The following is a 15,138-nucleotide window of genomic DNA, read 5'->3' on the forward strand; positions in this document are numbered from 1 at the left end:
CAAGAAAGCTGATATCAATGACATTTGACTGAGATATATTTATATCAGTGAGTCACGTTTTTTAATTTTGACCCCTGATTTGCCCAATTGTACATCGTTCAACGTTTTCACCCATATATATATATATATATATATATATATATGACGTGAATATGGCATATGTCGTGATGCAAAAAAAAAATAATAATAATAATTTGGTGTGATTTTTACCAGCCTCTGCTATCAGGGGACAAGGGGGCATCCCACGAGACCGACACCCATGAGTCATACGGTCCACGAGACCGACATCAACAATAGGTCCATGAGTCATACAGCCCACGAGTTATACGGCTCTGGAGTCATACAGCCCATGAGTTCGACACTACGCACAAAAGGCTCATGAGACCGACACTAAGCAAACATAGCCCACGAGACCGACACTAAGCAATAAAGGCTCATGAGACCGACACTAAGCAAAGAAAGCCCACGAGACCGACAGTAGGCAAAAAAGGCCCACGAGACCGACAATAAGCTAAAAAGGCTCACGAGACCGACACTAAGCAAAGAAAGCCTACGAGACCGACAGTAGGCAAAGAAGGCCCACGAGACCGACAGGATAAACAGCGCCATCTACATGTCAATCACCTGTACAGGGTGTTCCATGAACGGAAAAATAACATACTGACGGGTGTAATTTCGTAACGCTATCAATTGAAAGATGGTGACCATCTACATAATTATGAACGTCATCAAATATGTATTTCTACATACTTCGGGGGGGGGGGGGGGGGCAAGTGTGTCAGGGAGCGACATTGTTATCAAGTAGACAAATTGAATTGTATTCTTCATGCCCCCGCTCCCCCCCCCCCAAAAAAAAAAATATAGAAGAATTAGTATTCTTCATCCCCCCAAAAAAAGAGACAAAAAACACAAATGAATTTAAAAGAGGACAATAACGATGTATGGATTAATTTAGAGCATTGATAATGCCATCGTGCTATTTTTAATAGGCTTTACCAGTTTTTAGCTAGAATATGGACAAGATATGAATTTTACCTCTTCTCTTTCCCGATTCACTAGTTACTTATTCTATTTTAGATATTCAACCCTCCTGCTTTGACGTTTTGCAGTAAGATCTATTTGTAATTTTCTCTGTAACTATGATGTATGTCGCAGGGATGCACCTCAATTTTGTGGATTGTGTCATTATCTTCCGAACAGTACATTTTATCGTGAAATACAATAGCTGTTTTCATGGATGCATCTGTTTTTCCGAATCCCTAACGCTACCTTAATAGACGATTACGTTATTGTTTTATCTTTAATTGATACTAAATCAACACCCTCGCAGGTTTATTGTAGAGAGATCTGTAACACCCTTTTACTGTACTTTGTTCATTTGTTTTCACAAACACACACCCATGCAAACACAATTAGAGATCCTGATAATTTCGGGGGGGGGGGGAAAGGGGGAGGAGCAACTGCTGAGGTAACACCCTGCCGGAGATGGCAACTCTTCTTTTCCATCTCTCATATCTTCCTATGCTATCACAGGTATCAGGACACCCTATACAATTTATTGGTCGATAGGTGGCGCTGTTCATCCTGTCGGTCTCGTGGGCCTTCTTTGCGTAGTGTCGGTCTCGTGAACCTCTTTTGCGTAATGTCGGTCTCGTGAGCCTTGTATGCGTAGTGTCGGTCTCGTGGACCTTTTAAGTGTAGTGTCGGTCTCGTGGGCTTTGTTTGCTTACTGTCGGTCTCATGAGCCTTTTGTGCGTAGTGTCGGTCTCGTGAGCCGTATAACTCCTGGGCTTATTTTACTTTGTCGAACTCGTGGGCTTTATTTACTCAGTGTCGAACTCGTGGGCTGTATAACTGGTGGGCTGTATGACTTGTGAGCTGTATGACTCGTGGGCTGTATGACTTGTGAGCTGTATAACTTGTGGGCTGTATGACTCGTGGGTGTCGGTCTCGTGACGTGCACCCGGGGACAATGCCCACTCCTCAGTTTATTTTTAACAGTTATAAACATTGTGACCGTGCATCGCAAAACAAAAAAGTCGCACCCTTTCATTTTTCGTGCGGACTCATAAAAGGTGAAACAGGTCCGCCAAGTCAATCTTGATTTTTTTTTTTCCTTTTGCTTCTTATCTGAAGGAGCTATTCTCCTTTTTTGGGATCATGGAATGAATGGTAAGTGTGTTTTGAACAGGTTTGCTTCAACCATTTTCTTTTCTTTTTGGTAGCGTACTTTCATCAAGTATGTCTTATAGAGATCCCATTCTTATCCTTTGTTCACTCTTCACCTTCAACTCCGATAATTCTTGAAAGAATAATGTTACTGCATTGAAAGATGGCATTAGGCACGGACAGAATGTTTTAATACAGCATGCTCCATTTCAGGTTAAACAGATAATTCATTCATTGTGGTTCTCCAGTGGCTTACATCCTGTTTTTTTTTTTTTGTGTGTGTGTTCCGCTAGCACATCTTGGTAAAGAATGAGCGCTTAGATAGACCCTGCAGTACTTCAGAGCCTGTATTTTCAGTTCAGAGTTCAGTATGTGCTTTCTTTTCGTTACTGAAATAGGTTGGGAGAGTCCATTTAAATTGCGTTATACATCATTTGAAGCTTAGAGTCTGCTCTTCTAGAATTTGCCCTCAGCTAAACATTCTTGTCTGATGACTTTTTGTTTTATGATGCAGGGTCACAATAGTCTGACATCGATAAAAACGCTAGAAAACTGGATAAAAACCACCAACGGATAACCATGTTCACTTTATCGCTCGCATGATCCCGAGGAAATCAGCCCCTAAATGCAGAGAAATATAAAGTTACCGAATGGTTCATAAACTTAGGGAGAATAATAACGATCATGTTGACTTAGTAGGCCTGGAACTGTAAATCAGGAAAATCAATGAAAAAAATAAATTAGTAAGGCGTGCAGTATAATCTGCCCAGACGAAATAAGACTAAATGTGATCCTGCACCACAAAACCAACCAAAAGTCGCCAGACATGGACTTTTAGTTTGGGACAGATTCTGAAAGATCAGACTGTAAGCTTTAGAATAATGTATAACTCAATTCAAATGGACTCTCCTGACCTATCTAAATACTGGAAAGAAAGCACACACTCTGGAAAAGTGGGAACTGAGAAAAGAGCCTCTGAAGTAAAACGTCTATTCAAGCGCTTAATCCCTACCAAGCCGTGCTAGCTGTGCGGTGAAAGGGACAAAACACAGTATGTAAACCATCAGAGCAACAACAATGAAGGGGTTATCAAATTAAGCTGAAATTGAGTGTGTTTTATTAGCACATTATGTTCATGATAAATGCCAACTTTCAAAGCAGAAGCTTTATCCTTTCACAAGTTATTAGACTTGAAAGTAAAGAGTGTTCAAAGGATGTTGAGAAATGGAAAGGGGCTCTAAGACATACCTGATCATTCTACTCTCCCCCTTCCCAAAAATGTAAAAAAAAAATGCTGAAAACACACTTTCCCATTGATGTTATGATCCCAAACTAAAGAATACTCTAGAAGAAGGATGGCTCTTTCCGAAAATAAGAAAAACTCAAGATTGACTCGGTTAACCAATTTGACCTTGTTTGTGTTTTTTTCTTCTTCTTCTTTTGAGTACCCACGTAATATCAGTGGGTGCGACTTTTGTTCGTTTATTGATGCAGGCAAACAAATGGACAATGAAGACTGTTAACTTTTATACAGCATGTGAAATATCAACGTGGCGTTTGCTCTGTGCTAAAACGTATAAAGTAGCCCTTCGGCAGAAATGAGGGGAGGATTCCCCCCCCCCCCCCCCCCCGATATTGAAATGCATCGTTCAAACCTGCTTGACAAAGAGCAAAGTGGGGTGCGGCCTGCGTGCAGTTGGCTGCAAAGATGTCGTAACAAGTGTCTGAAGTCATAAATCCACACTGGTAGTTGGTAAAATTCATCGACGCGTGTAACAAGTCCTGATCTGCACGTACGTTATCCAGCCAGTACCACCTGTGTAATGACAATTATTTCGATTTACATAACGCCTAAATAGATCCTAGTGACCTGATGTTTGTTTTTTAGTTTTGTTTTGTTTGTTTGTTGTTGTTTTTTAAATTGATTATTCGGTCCATTTTAATGAAAGAATGATAAAAAATGTTTTGGCTTTCATTGTTCTGGCGCTCAGCTCTTTGTTTCCCTTCACGAACAGCGCCGAACATTGACTCTACATTTCTTGAAACTGCAAAACTGGATATTCTCGGTAATGAAACAGGGAAAAAATACTTATCAAGTGCATACATGTCGAAAGTTTCATTATTTGCTTTTGGCGTAATGTGAAAAATAATGGTAACATTTTGACAAAATACTCGGGAGAAGCGAATCAAATTCCAATTGGGACTACGGTTCGTTCAAAGTCGACAAACGGTCTTCATCGGAAGGATTAATTTGCAATTTTAAGATTTTGATGACAGTAGTTGCAACATTTCGATGCAGTCCGCATTTACTCAAATGAACACGCCACTGGGGTAACATTTGTTTCTATACTGAAAACTAAATTAATGCGTTCATCAAATTACTAAACAACAACGATATTCTCAACTCTTGTACCAAATGAAACAAGTTGCAAAAATTGCTCCACAGACCCGAACGCGATTGCATTCCTGTCATATGTAGCTTGCATTTTGTTATTTTGATTTGCTATCAAGTGGTGTTCCCTACTTGATTTTTGAGCAAATTCTACCTTTCAGACACAGTTTCATGTGCAAAAGTCATGTCTCTACAGTAATGCAGCTATTGGTCATTTTAAAAGAAAAACGATCATAGATCTGTCATGCACATCAAAGCAAGGCCTGGGTTTTTTTCTCTACAACTTTGCTTATTATATGACCAGGGTAACAAAAATCCATTGAACTTACGCCCAAGAGTCATACAGCCCACAAGTCACACAGCTCACAAGTCATACAGCCCACGAATTCGACGTCAAGTAAATTAAGCCCACGAGACCGACACTACGCTTAAAAGGCTCACGAGACCGACATTATAGGCAAAAGGGGCTCACGAGACCGACACTAGGCAAAGAAGGTCCACTGTTGAGGGGACCGACAAAATAAACAGCGCCACCTATAGACCAAAGAATTGTATAGGGTGTCCAGATAATGACATAAGGAAGATATGAGGTATTAAAAAGGAGTGTTGTTATAAACAGGCGGGCAGAATACCTAATAAGGCCTACTAAACTAGCAAAGCGAGAAAAATAAAGGCAAAAAAAAAAGAGATACATCCTGTCCAGCGTCTAGCCAGAAATGGTATCTGAAATTGAATCATACATCTTTCTTGTCCTCTATCATTTTTTTTTTTTTATATATGTCACCGTGCATCACAAAACAAACAAAACGTCGCACCCCTTGATTTTACGTGAGGACTCAATACAGGTGAAATGGGTCAACTAAGTCAATCTTGAGTTTTTCATATTTTCTGAAAGAGCTATCTTTCTTCTACATTATTCTGTAGTTTTGGATCATAACATGAACGGGAAAGTGTGTTTTCAGCAGTTTTTCTACAACCCCCTTTTCGGGGAGAGTAGAATGATCGGGTATGTATAAGAAGCGCCTTTTCATTTTTTTTGAAATCCTTTTTACACTCTTTACTTTCAAGTCTAATAACTTTTGAAAAGATAATGTTACTGCTTAGAAAGTTGGCATTAATCATGGAGAGAATGTGTTAGTAAAACATGCTCAATTTCAATTTGATCTGAAAATCCCTCCATTGTTGTTGCTCCGGTGGTTGACATTTTAAGTTTTGTCACTTTCATCTCACAGCTAGCAGTGCTTGGTAAAGATTAAGCGCTTGAATAGACCCTGTACTTCAAAGCCTCTTTTCTCATTTTGCACTTTTCCAGAGTGTGTGCTTTCTTTTCAGTATTTAGATAGGTAAAGGGGAGTCCATTTGAATTGAGTTATACATCACTTTAAAGCTTAACATCTGCTCTTTCAGAATGTACCCTTCACTAAAAATCCATGTCTGGCGACTTTTAGTTGGTCTTGTGATGCAGGGTCACATTTATGTATATGTTACCCTGCACCTCAAAACAAACAAAAAATAGCCAGACATGAATTTTTAGTTAAGACCATATTTTGAAAGAGCAGATTTTAAAGGGATAGTACAGTATTGGTGGAGATGAGAATTGGACTTTTAAATTTTTGTGAGATACCAAGAAAACACTTGATATAGCACAGAGCATATCATTTTAATAGGAATTCAAAGTTTATTTGATGAAAATCGGTTTTGGAATAACTGAAACATCCAAAAACAAAGTAAAACAAAGCGATCGTTACAAAGTGTGAGTCCCACACTTTATTAGAATCGCTCTTTTTTGGATATCTCAGCCATTTCAAAACCAATTTTTATCAAATAAATGTTGAATTCCTCATAGAATTACATGCTCTTTCATATTTCATAAGATTTCTCATTATCTCACCTAGACATGTTAGAAACCTGAAATTAGGTCTCAACCAGAACTGTACGATCCCTTTAAGCTTTAAATTGATGTATAACTCAAATCAAATGGACTCTCCTAACCTATCTAAATATTGGAAAGAAAACTCAGGAAAAGTGTGAACTGAGAAAAGAGGCTCTATAAAGTATAGTGTCTATTCAAGCGCTTAATCTTTACCAAACCGTGATGGCTGTGCGATTAATGGGACAAAAAACAGGAAGTAAACCACCAAAGTAACAACAATGAAGGGATTATCAGGTTTAACTGAAATTAAGCATGTCTCATTACCACATTCTGTCCATAATCAATGCCAACTTTCAAAGCAGTAGCAATATCCTTTCAAAAGTTATTAGAGTTGAAAGTGAAGAGTGTGGACAAGCTTTTTCAGAAATGAAAAGGGGACTCTAAAGACACACCTAATCACAGTATTCTACCAAAAATGTTCGAGATAAACTGCTAAGAAAACACACTTTCCTGCCCGTTTTATGATACCAAATTTTAGCATAATGTAAAAGAAGACCCGGTCTTTTAGAAAATATGAAAAAGTCAAATTCGGCTAGGTTGACCCATTTCACTTATTTTCATTCCTCACGCAAAATCAGTGTGTGCGACTTTATGTTCGTTTTAAGGTGCACAGTCACATATGTATAATACATATATATATATATATATATATATATATATATATATATATATTATATATATATATATATATATATATATATATATATATATATATATATATTATAGTTTTTTAGGGGGTGCCAAGAAGAGGAAATTTTATCAAAAAAGGAAAATGGTAACAATGTCGCTACCTGTAGTGTTTTACAGAACTGCCCCCAAAAGCCACAAGTGTAACATATTCTTGATGTCGTTGATACTCATGGTGCTGGTCAATTAGTTACAATCACTCTTTCGATAGCGTGACGAAATTGCACCTGCCAGTATGCAATTCTGCCCTTCATGGAATACACTGTACTTACTTACTGCCCGGTATGCCTCCATTGGCATGTAGGGCAGCAACGTCTCAGAACAATAATACAGTGTACTCATGTCTTCTTGATTGCATTTGGATAGCAGTTCTTCATTTGATATCTTATTAGGCCAGAAAATTTGAAGGATTCTTCTGAGGCTTCGTCTCTCTCTGTCATTCTCCAGCACTCTGATCCATATAAAAAGTGGAGATGACACAGCTTTGGAATAGCCTCAGCTTTGTTCTTGTGCTATACTGTTTTGACCTCCATACCTTGTTCAAAGTTCTGAAGGCTGTGCTGGCTCTATCGAGGTGTTGTTTGATGTCGTTTCCTGCACCTATGTCGCATCTCACAATGGTGCCAAGACATCTTAATTCTTCTGCAGTTGGGACATTTTTCCATTCACTTGTATCGGTAATGGATCTGAGTTATTTAATATCATCACTTCTGTTTTACTTTCGTTTATCTTTAGGCCAATTTGCTGTGCAAACTCACTGAGGCGTGATGTTTTCGCATGCATATGCTGGTGTGTATGAGAAAGTAATGCAAGATCATCAGAAAAATTAAGATCTTCTACGGTTGTGAAAATGGACCATCTAGCTGATACCTCCTGATTTGTCACTGTTTATGTCAAGGTCTTCTTCTGCTTTTTGAATGTCTGCCTCTACAGATGGTGGTGGTCTGTTCAGCACTTCACCAAAATGTTCTGCCCATCGAGATTCTTATTCTGTTTCTGTGGTAAGTGTCTGGCCCTATTTATCAAGAACTGGTGTATCTGTCTTTCCTCTGCACTTTCCACTAATCTTGGTAAGTTTTTAGACTTTACCTTGCTCCCCTTTCTTCGCAGCATCTTCTGCTTGAGATGCTAGACCATCTAAGTAGCTCCTTTTATCTGCTCTTCCCTTTTTCTTGACTCTCCTATTAATTCCTGATACTTGCAATTGTACTTTTTCTTTAACTGTTCTGACTTTGCATTGATTAGAATCTTCTTTACCCCTTTCCGGTTCTATGGTGTCCCAGGTGTCTACTGAAATCCATTCTTTCTTTTCCTTTCCTTTGTAGCCCAGGCACTCTTCGCTTGTCTGAACAAATGTCGTCTTGGTTTTCTCCCACATTTCATCAATTTCCCTATCGGTGTCATCAAGATCTGCTAAAGCTTGAAATCTGTTCTTCAGCTAAAGCATGAAAGAAGATCAGGTCTTGGGATCTTTGAGCTATTGAACATCAAACTGTCTCCTTCCTATTTTCTTGGTGCCTGCTCTTCTAAATTTTACTCTTAATGATGCCACTACAAGATAATGACCGCTGCTAACATCTGCCCCTCTCTTCACTTTGACATCAAGGAGCGAGTGTCTCCATGTACCATTCATCATGAGGTGGTCGATCTGGTTCCTGTCTCTGCCATTTGGTGAGATCCAAGTCAGCTTATGGATGTTCTTGTGTGGAAAAAGTGTCCCTCCTATGACCAGGTCATATGTTGCACAAAAATCAAGCAACCTTTCACCACTGTCATTCATGTTTCCACAGCCATGCTTGCCCATAACTCTTTCAAAGCTGGTGTTGTCATAACCTACTTTTGCATTCAAATCCCCCATTACAATTTTATATCGTATCCAGGAATTCTGTCTAATTCAGCTTGTAGTTGCTCATAGATATCATCTTTAACAGATTCATCACTATCGTTGGTTGGAGCATAACATTGAAGAATTGAGGCATTGATATGCTTTCCCTTAATTCTAACTTTGATCAGCCTACTGCTCACCGGTTTCAATTCCAAAATACAGTTTTCAACTCCTTTCTTTAATAATCTATTATAATATTGCAACTCCTTCGCGATGTTGGCCGTCATCTCTCCCAAAGTACAGGACAGTCTCTCCACTGTTGGTGGTAATCTTACCAGATCCTGTCCATCTGCATTCACTGATGCCAAGAATATCTATCTGATTCTGCTCTTCATTTCTGCTGTCACTTGTGCCAGCTTTTCTGTTTCATACAGTGTCCTCACTTTCCGGTAAACTAACTCAGTACTATATGTTTGGCATTTAGAACTTCCGTCTTCCTGGCAGTGGCTTCCTTGCGGCTTTCACCACTGCCATTCATAAATACATCTGTTGATGAAGTTGGAAGCCCATCACGCTTGAAGTTCTTGGTTTTGTTTGTTGCTGTTTCCGTAACAAGTTGGTTTTTTTTTTTTGATCTTTGATAATTGATCTTTTTTTTTCATTGATCATTGATTTCCTGATCTTCTTTCATTCTTCATTCTTCACAGGGCTAACAACATGGTTGATAGCCCTGTGCCCAACCCCCAACCTGGAGGACCGGTGGATTGTTATTCGTCTCGTCTCTACCCTTCGATCTGTCCAGCCTGGGTGGCCCTACCAGGAGATAAATCCCCACCTGGCATAGCTCTAGGGGTCACTGAGACACGCAAGCTCTCCGACCACGACAAGGTTGCAATCCAGTCCGGAGATGGACACACTGTACAGGCACATATTTGTAATTGACATGATGATTGCGCTGTGCATCCTGTCGGTCTTGTGAGTCTCCTTTGCGTACTATCGGTCTCCTGAGCCTTTTGTTTTGAAGCATTGGTCTCGTGGGCTTTCTTTGCTTAGTGTCGGTCTCGTGAACCTTTTGTGCGTAGTGTCGAGCTCATGGGCAGTATTACTCGTGAGCCGTATAACTCATGGGCTGTATGACTCATGGACCTATTTTTGACGACGGTCTCGTCGACTGTATGACTCGTGGGTGTCGGTCTCGTGGGATGACCCCAATTTAACACGCTGCATAGGATAACTTTCCTCATATTGCCGAATTTCGTGGTCGCACGGGGTACGACTGCGACGGAAAAAGTCCGCAGGGTGAAAGTGAAAATGCTTGAATAATTTCCCCATTGGGAATTGTCGTCACATTATTAATATGTTGAAAAGTTATCATTTCAAGTTAGATCAATACAAACATAAGTTCAACATGTTGAATGATAAATTAGCTACAGATCGCTGCAGAAGTATACAGCAGACAATCTGAGCTTGAAACATTGTGCACAGGCATCATGAATCTTTTAATATTTTTGTTTCAATACAATTCCAAAATCCCCAAAACAAATCTCACCCTTCCTGGAACTTCAGGCCGATTCTTACTGGGTCACGTTTTGTGAGGTTGGTTAAAGAAAATTGCTTTGCGAACTCGTGCTGAGCGGTGGTCTTCAGATACGCCAAGTGACTGCCCGGCAAGGCGGTCGGGCACTCTTCGCCGGAGTCAATGAGACGGTAGCATTGATTACTAAAATGCCTGCTAGAAGGACATTTGTCTGTGGCAGAAGAACATGAAAGAAGAGAGAGAGAGAGAGAGAGAGAGAGAGAGAGAGGACGTAGCAGGGGAGGTGTTCGTTGATATTTTTGCTATCTACATGCATATGAAAAAACAACAATAACATCCGAAAGTCGAGAGTGGTCGCATTTCTGAAGATGACATTACATTTTCCCTCACTCTTCCGCTTTAATATCATGTAACAATTCATCATAAAAGTACTCGGTTGCAGAAATATTGATGATTTTATGAGAGCATGTCGAGTGGTCCAGGATATAAGCGTTTCGAGAAAACAGCCTTCATAGTGTTCTTTCAGACGCAGTCCTGGTCACGAAGAGGCAAGTCAGTTTTCACCTTTTGACAATAGAAGGTCTGCTCGAGCAACTGCCGCGATGTTCACTCAAGCTGTCTACGCACGACCTACCAGAAAAACGCTCATTTCTTGCCTTTCATTTGATCATTTAGCTTCATTTTTTTTTTGAAAGATGGTACCTCAAACATTAGCCTTCAACCTTATGGCATAAACAGAAATTAAATGGTTTTGACCCTTTCAAATAATCTGAGTTGAAACTTGATTTTCTCTGCTCAGCCATCAACGACTTTCTGATTCTTTTGTCGTGAAGGATTACATATAGACCCAAATAATTATGGTAAACGTGATACAAAGCTGTTACTTCCATAGATGTCGGTTTATTCAAGATAATTTCAAAATTTTAATAATCATATTCTTTAAAAATGTTTCGAAGCTTTCCATGGGATCCTCGCATGCCTCATGGCTAGAACAGATACGAGACAAAACAGATGTAGAAGAACAGTGACTATTTGTGGATTAGGTGATGAAGGATTCCGTTCCATGCATAATGTGGTCTTCCCTTTATGTACTTGGTGTTACAAATATATTTCCCGCCTTTCATCCTTAATAATTCAAAAACTGATTATTAGATAAGACTGACGTTGACATGAGCAATAGCTGAATAGTGTTCAATTTTGTTGGCGGTAATCAAAAAATGGAAGTATAAATCAGTTTCATTGATTTCAAGATTTATTTCTTAGAAAGGTGTCAGATTTTGCTCTATTTGCAACCCTCTGTACAGAACGTTTATGTTGCACAGATGACAATTGCTCTATTATGCCCTATTACACATTCATGAGAAATTTCATTATGTTAGCTGGTCTTTATTCATCCCGTAATGAAGTCTTTGCAAGCACATGAAAACATGTGCTTATTCTTCCCATGTGCATGCATTTTACCTGTTACCATGATTTCAGACTAGCAGTGCCCCTGGGCAATCCATCATGAATTATTGATAAAGCATTCACGTGGAACAAGATTCCAGAAGCCCATTGACAGAGCTCTGAAAAGGTGGTATTTGTGGTATTAGTGTCTATTGTTCAGGGTCATTGTAAGCACAGACTCACATTCACACCATCAGTTCCTGTGTAAAGTTCAATTTTGTCCAGAGGGTGCAAATTTGATCAAATTCTGGGACTTTACTATAAAATAAATTATGGATTCAACAAAACTAATTCATTTTCTCATATTCAAATCACACTCAAATTAATTGTACACTGTGTAGCCATCACGCATATCAATGACAGTGCTATCTGAAGTATAGTTTAAGGATCAAAAGTGGGAAATACCTTTGTAACACCCAGTATATTTGTGTGTGTGTGTGTGTGTGTGTGTGTGTGTGTGTGTGTTTGCATGTGATTCTTCCCAGTGAAGTAAAGATGTCATTCATGCTACATGTTTTTCTACTAGGGATGAAATGTTGAATATCCAACATCACTGATTATGTTGATGATGCGGTCTTACCGATTTCAAAGTGTCCTCCGAGTGCGAATGAAACTCGACTTGCTGGCCAGCTGTTACTTCGGACCGGTATAATTCTCACAGCAGTCGTCATGATTTTAGGGAGATGAATTATCGAGATCGTAAGTGGTCTCTCCGGCTAAAAATATACAGGGGGAATAAGATATGGCCATAAGCATTTAATCACCTTGTAACACAATTGATGCAAACACTCAACACACCAAATAAGGCAAGACTTAGTGATGGCACAGACTTCGCCTGTTATTAATAACGGACGATGCACTGACTACCTCTAGGGCCAGAGCTGTAGTTGTTTGACAACTTGGCAAGAGGAGTACCCGAGGCTTCTAGATTTTACATCGCGCGAAAAAACGACTTCAGTCTGTATTTTTTTTTCCTTTATTTCTTTTACTTTGTACATCATTCAGAAGAAAAGGGCTTCGGACAATAATGTTACACGATGCCATTCTACAATGTATTTGTGAATTATCTGTTATTAGTTTTCCATTACTTTTTCCAAAGTACTTACCCAAGAAACTGTAGATGAAAGAGTAATGAAGTCATTGGCTCCTAACGCCGTTACAGGTCGATAGACGACTTTGAAGGCGTATGAAATCTTGGTAATTTCGTGAAATCTGTCCATCGGATATGTCGATGAGCCCGAAAGGGCGAACAAAGTTTGAATAAGAGCCAGCCGAGTGAACGTGACCTGTATCCATTGCTCGTGCGATGTATCTTTAACGGAAACAAAAAATGCAAACTACATCTCATTTCTTACACAAAGGTGAGAACAGCATTTGGGATTACGATAGTACACACACACTTGCATAAGGAGGCAGGAACTCAACACAAAAGCTTTACCCCTAATCTTGTGAATGTAAATTCTTTATTCTGATAGTCTAACGATGACGATTTATTATGATAATTGGCAAACTGTTTTAATGATTTCTGAGCATTCTTCCGCAAAATTGAAGAAGTCAGAAGCTTCTACCGATACGATACAAAACTATCAAGAACGACATAATATACACTTAAACATGTTGAGATGCTTAAAACGAACTGTACAGATCATTTCACAAAGAAAGTATTTACCCACAAGAGGAGGAAAGAAGCATCCCGAAGCGTTCCCAGCTCCAATAGCGCCAATTCTTGACAGCGGGAGAGTCTCTTTATCACAGCCATTGCAAGTTGCAGCTTCAACAGGAACTTCTAGACGTGATGTCTCTACATAAGTTAAGTTCAATATTGTCAGTTGTCAAACAAATGAATGAAGAAAAATACTTAAATTACCAATGTGATACAAGGTTACGATAGTACACACAAACTAACAATAAAAGGACGTACCCAAAATAACAAAGCATTATATCAAAGCTAGTGCCCAACATTACGCATTGAATGTCTTGATCACAAGGGGCGGATCCAGGAATTCAAAAAAAGAAAGAAAAACGAGGGGAGTAGAATTCTGGTACCACTTCCGTGTATGATCAGCTGGCAGAAAAAAAAAAAGTCTTAATTTGAATTTTCTCGTACCACTTCCGGGTTTTATCAGCTGAGAGGCCATAGAAAAAAAAAAAAAAAACTAAACTAAAGGTTTCAGCGCATTTTTCTGGTGACACTGCAATCGACTGACAAGGATGTCATCTTTACAGAAAGTAAAGGGGAGGGGCACTCTTCCGTTTTCTTTTTTTCTGCCATAGAAAATTCACTTTAATAAAATAATATAGCAACAGCTTTAACAGCCCACCGCATGGTGGAACCAGATGTGCTGTGTGTGATATCCCCGACAATGCCACTAGTTAGAGAATTACAGGAAAGAGGATGGATTACATTGTAATTGGCTACGAAAAACCCTAATGTTCCCTTTCTAACCGTCATCCCAAAAAGCACTCTGACCTAACATGTAGTCCGTCCGAATGACAGAAACCAGCAAACAAAGCGACTTCCGAAAAATGGAAAGTCTTTGTCAAACCTTGCTGTTACAACACATATGGCATTTAAATGTAAATTCCGTCATACCTAACGAACACCCAAACGTTTGAAGCTTGACGCAGTGTTGAGATGTCGTCCATGAAACGGGAAACATCTCCAATGACTCGACGTTTGAAAGTGGTGGCTTGAATTCATGCATTGCCCATGAAGTGTTGCGGTAGTCCAAATCGATCTAGAGCAGTGATGTAGTGAGGAAACGTTGACAATTCTCTTTAATTCTATTTCATATATCTATTTCTTTTTTCTGTTTTGAGGCAATACGGAATTTTAAAATGTTTATCAAAATATTGAGCTTATTCCATGTCAATTGGACATTGATCGGTCAGGCTTCAGATCTGTGGAAAATGTAAATGTCCATATTCATATTTTTAATATAGCACGGGCGTAAATCGGTATCTCGGGGTGGAGGGGGGGGGGGGGGCTGATCGGCGATAGTTATATGACAGCACGAGCTTTTCCAATCTATAATAAGCACGCGTGCGCGATGTGTACGTACAATATCAAATAAAAAAAAATAAATGTGACCCTGCACCTCAAAACAAACAAAAACTCGCCAAACATGAATTTTTAGGTAAGACCATAT

The 15,138-nt window shown here is 39.3% G+C and overlaps 1 pseudogene; it reads right to left on the reverse strand.

The window, feature by feature from the left end:
- Positions 1-15,138, reverse strand: part of LOC139743167 (uncharacterized) — a 144,647-nt pseudogene that overhangs the window by 82,439 nt on the left and 47,070 nt on the right.

This window comes from Diadema antillarum, unplaced genomic scaffold (genome assembly GCF_040938485.1).
Source record: "Diadema antillarum isolate AM-2024a unplaced genomic scaffold, OU_Dant_1.0 seq00001055_RagTag, whole genome shotgun sequence".
NCBI lineage: Eukaryota > Metazoa > Echinodermata > Echinoidea > Diadematoida > Diadematidae > Diadema > Diadema antillarum.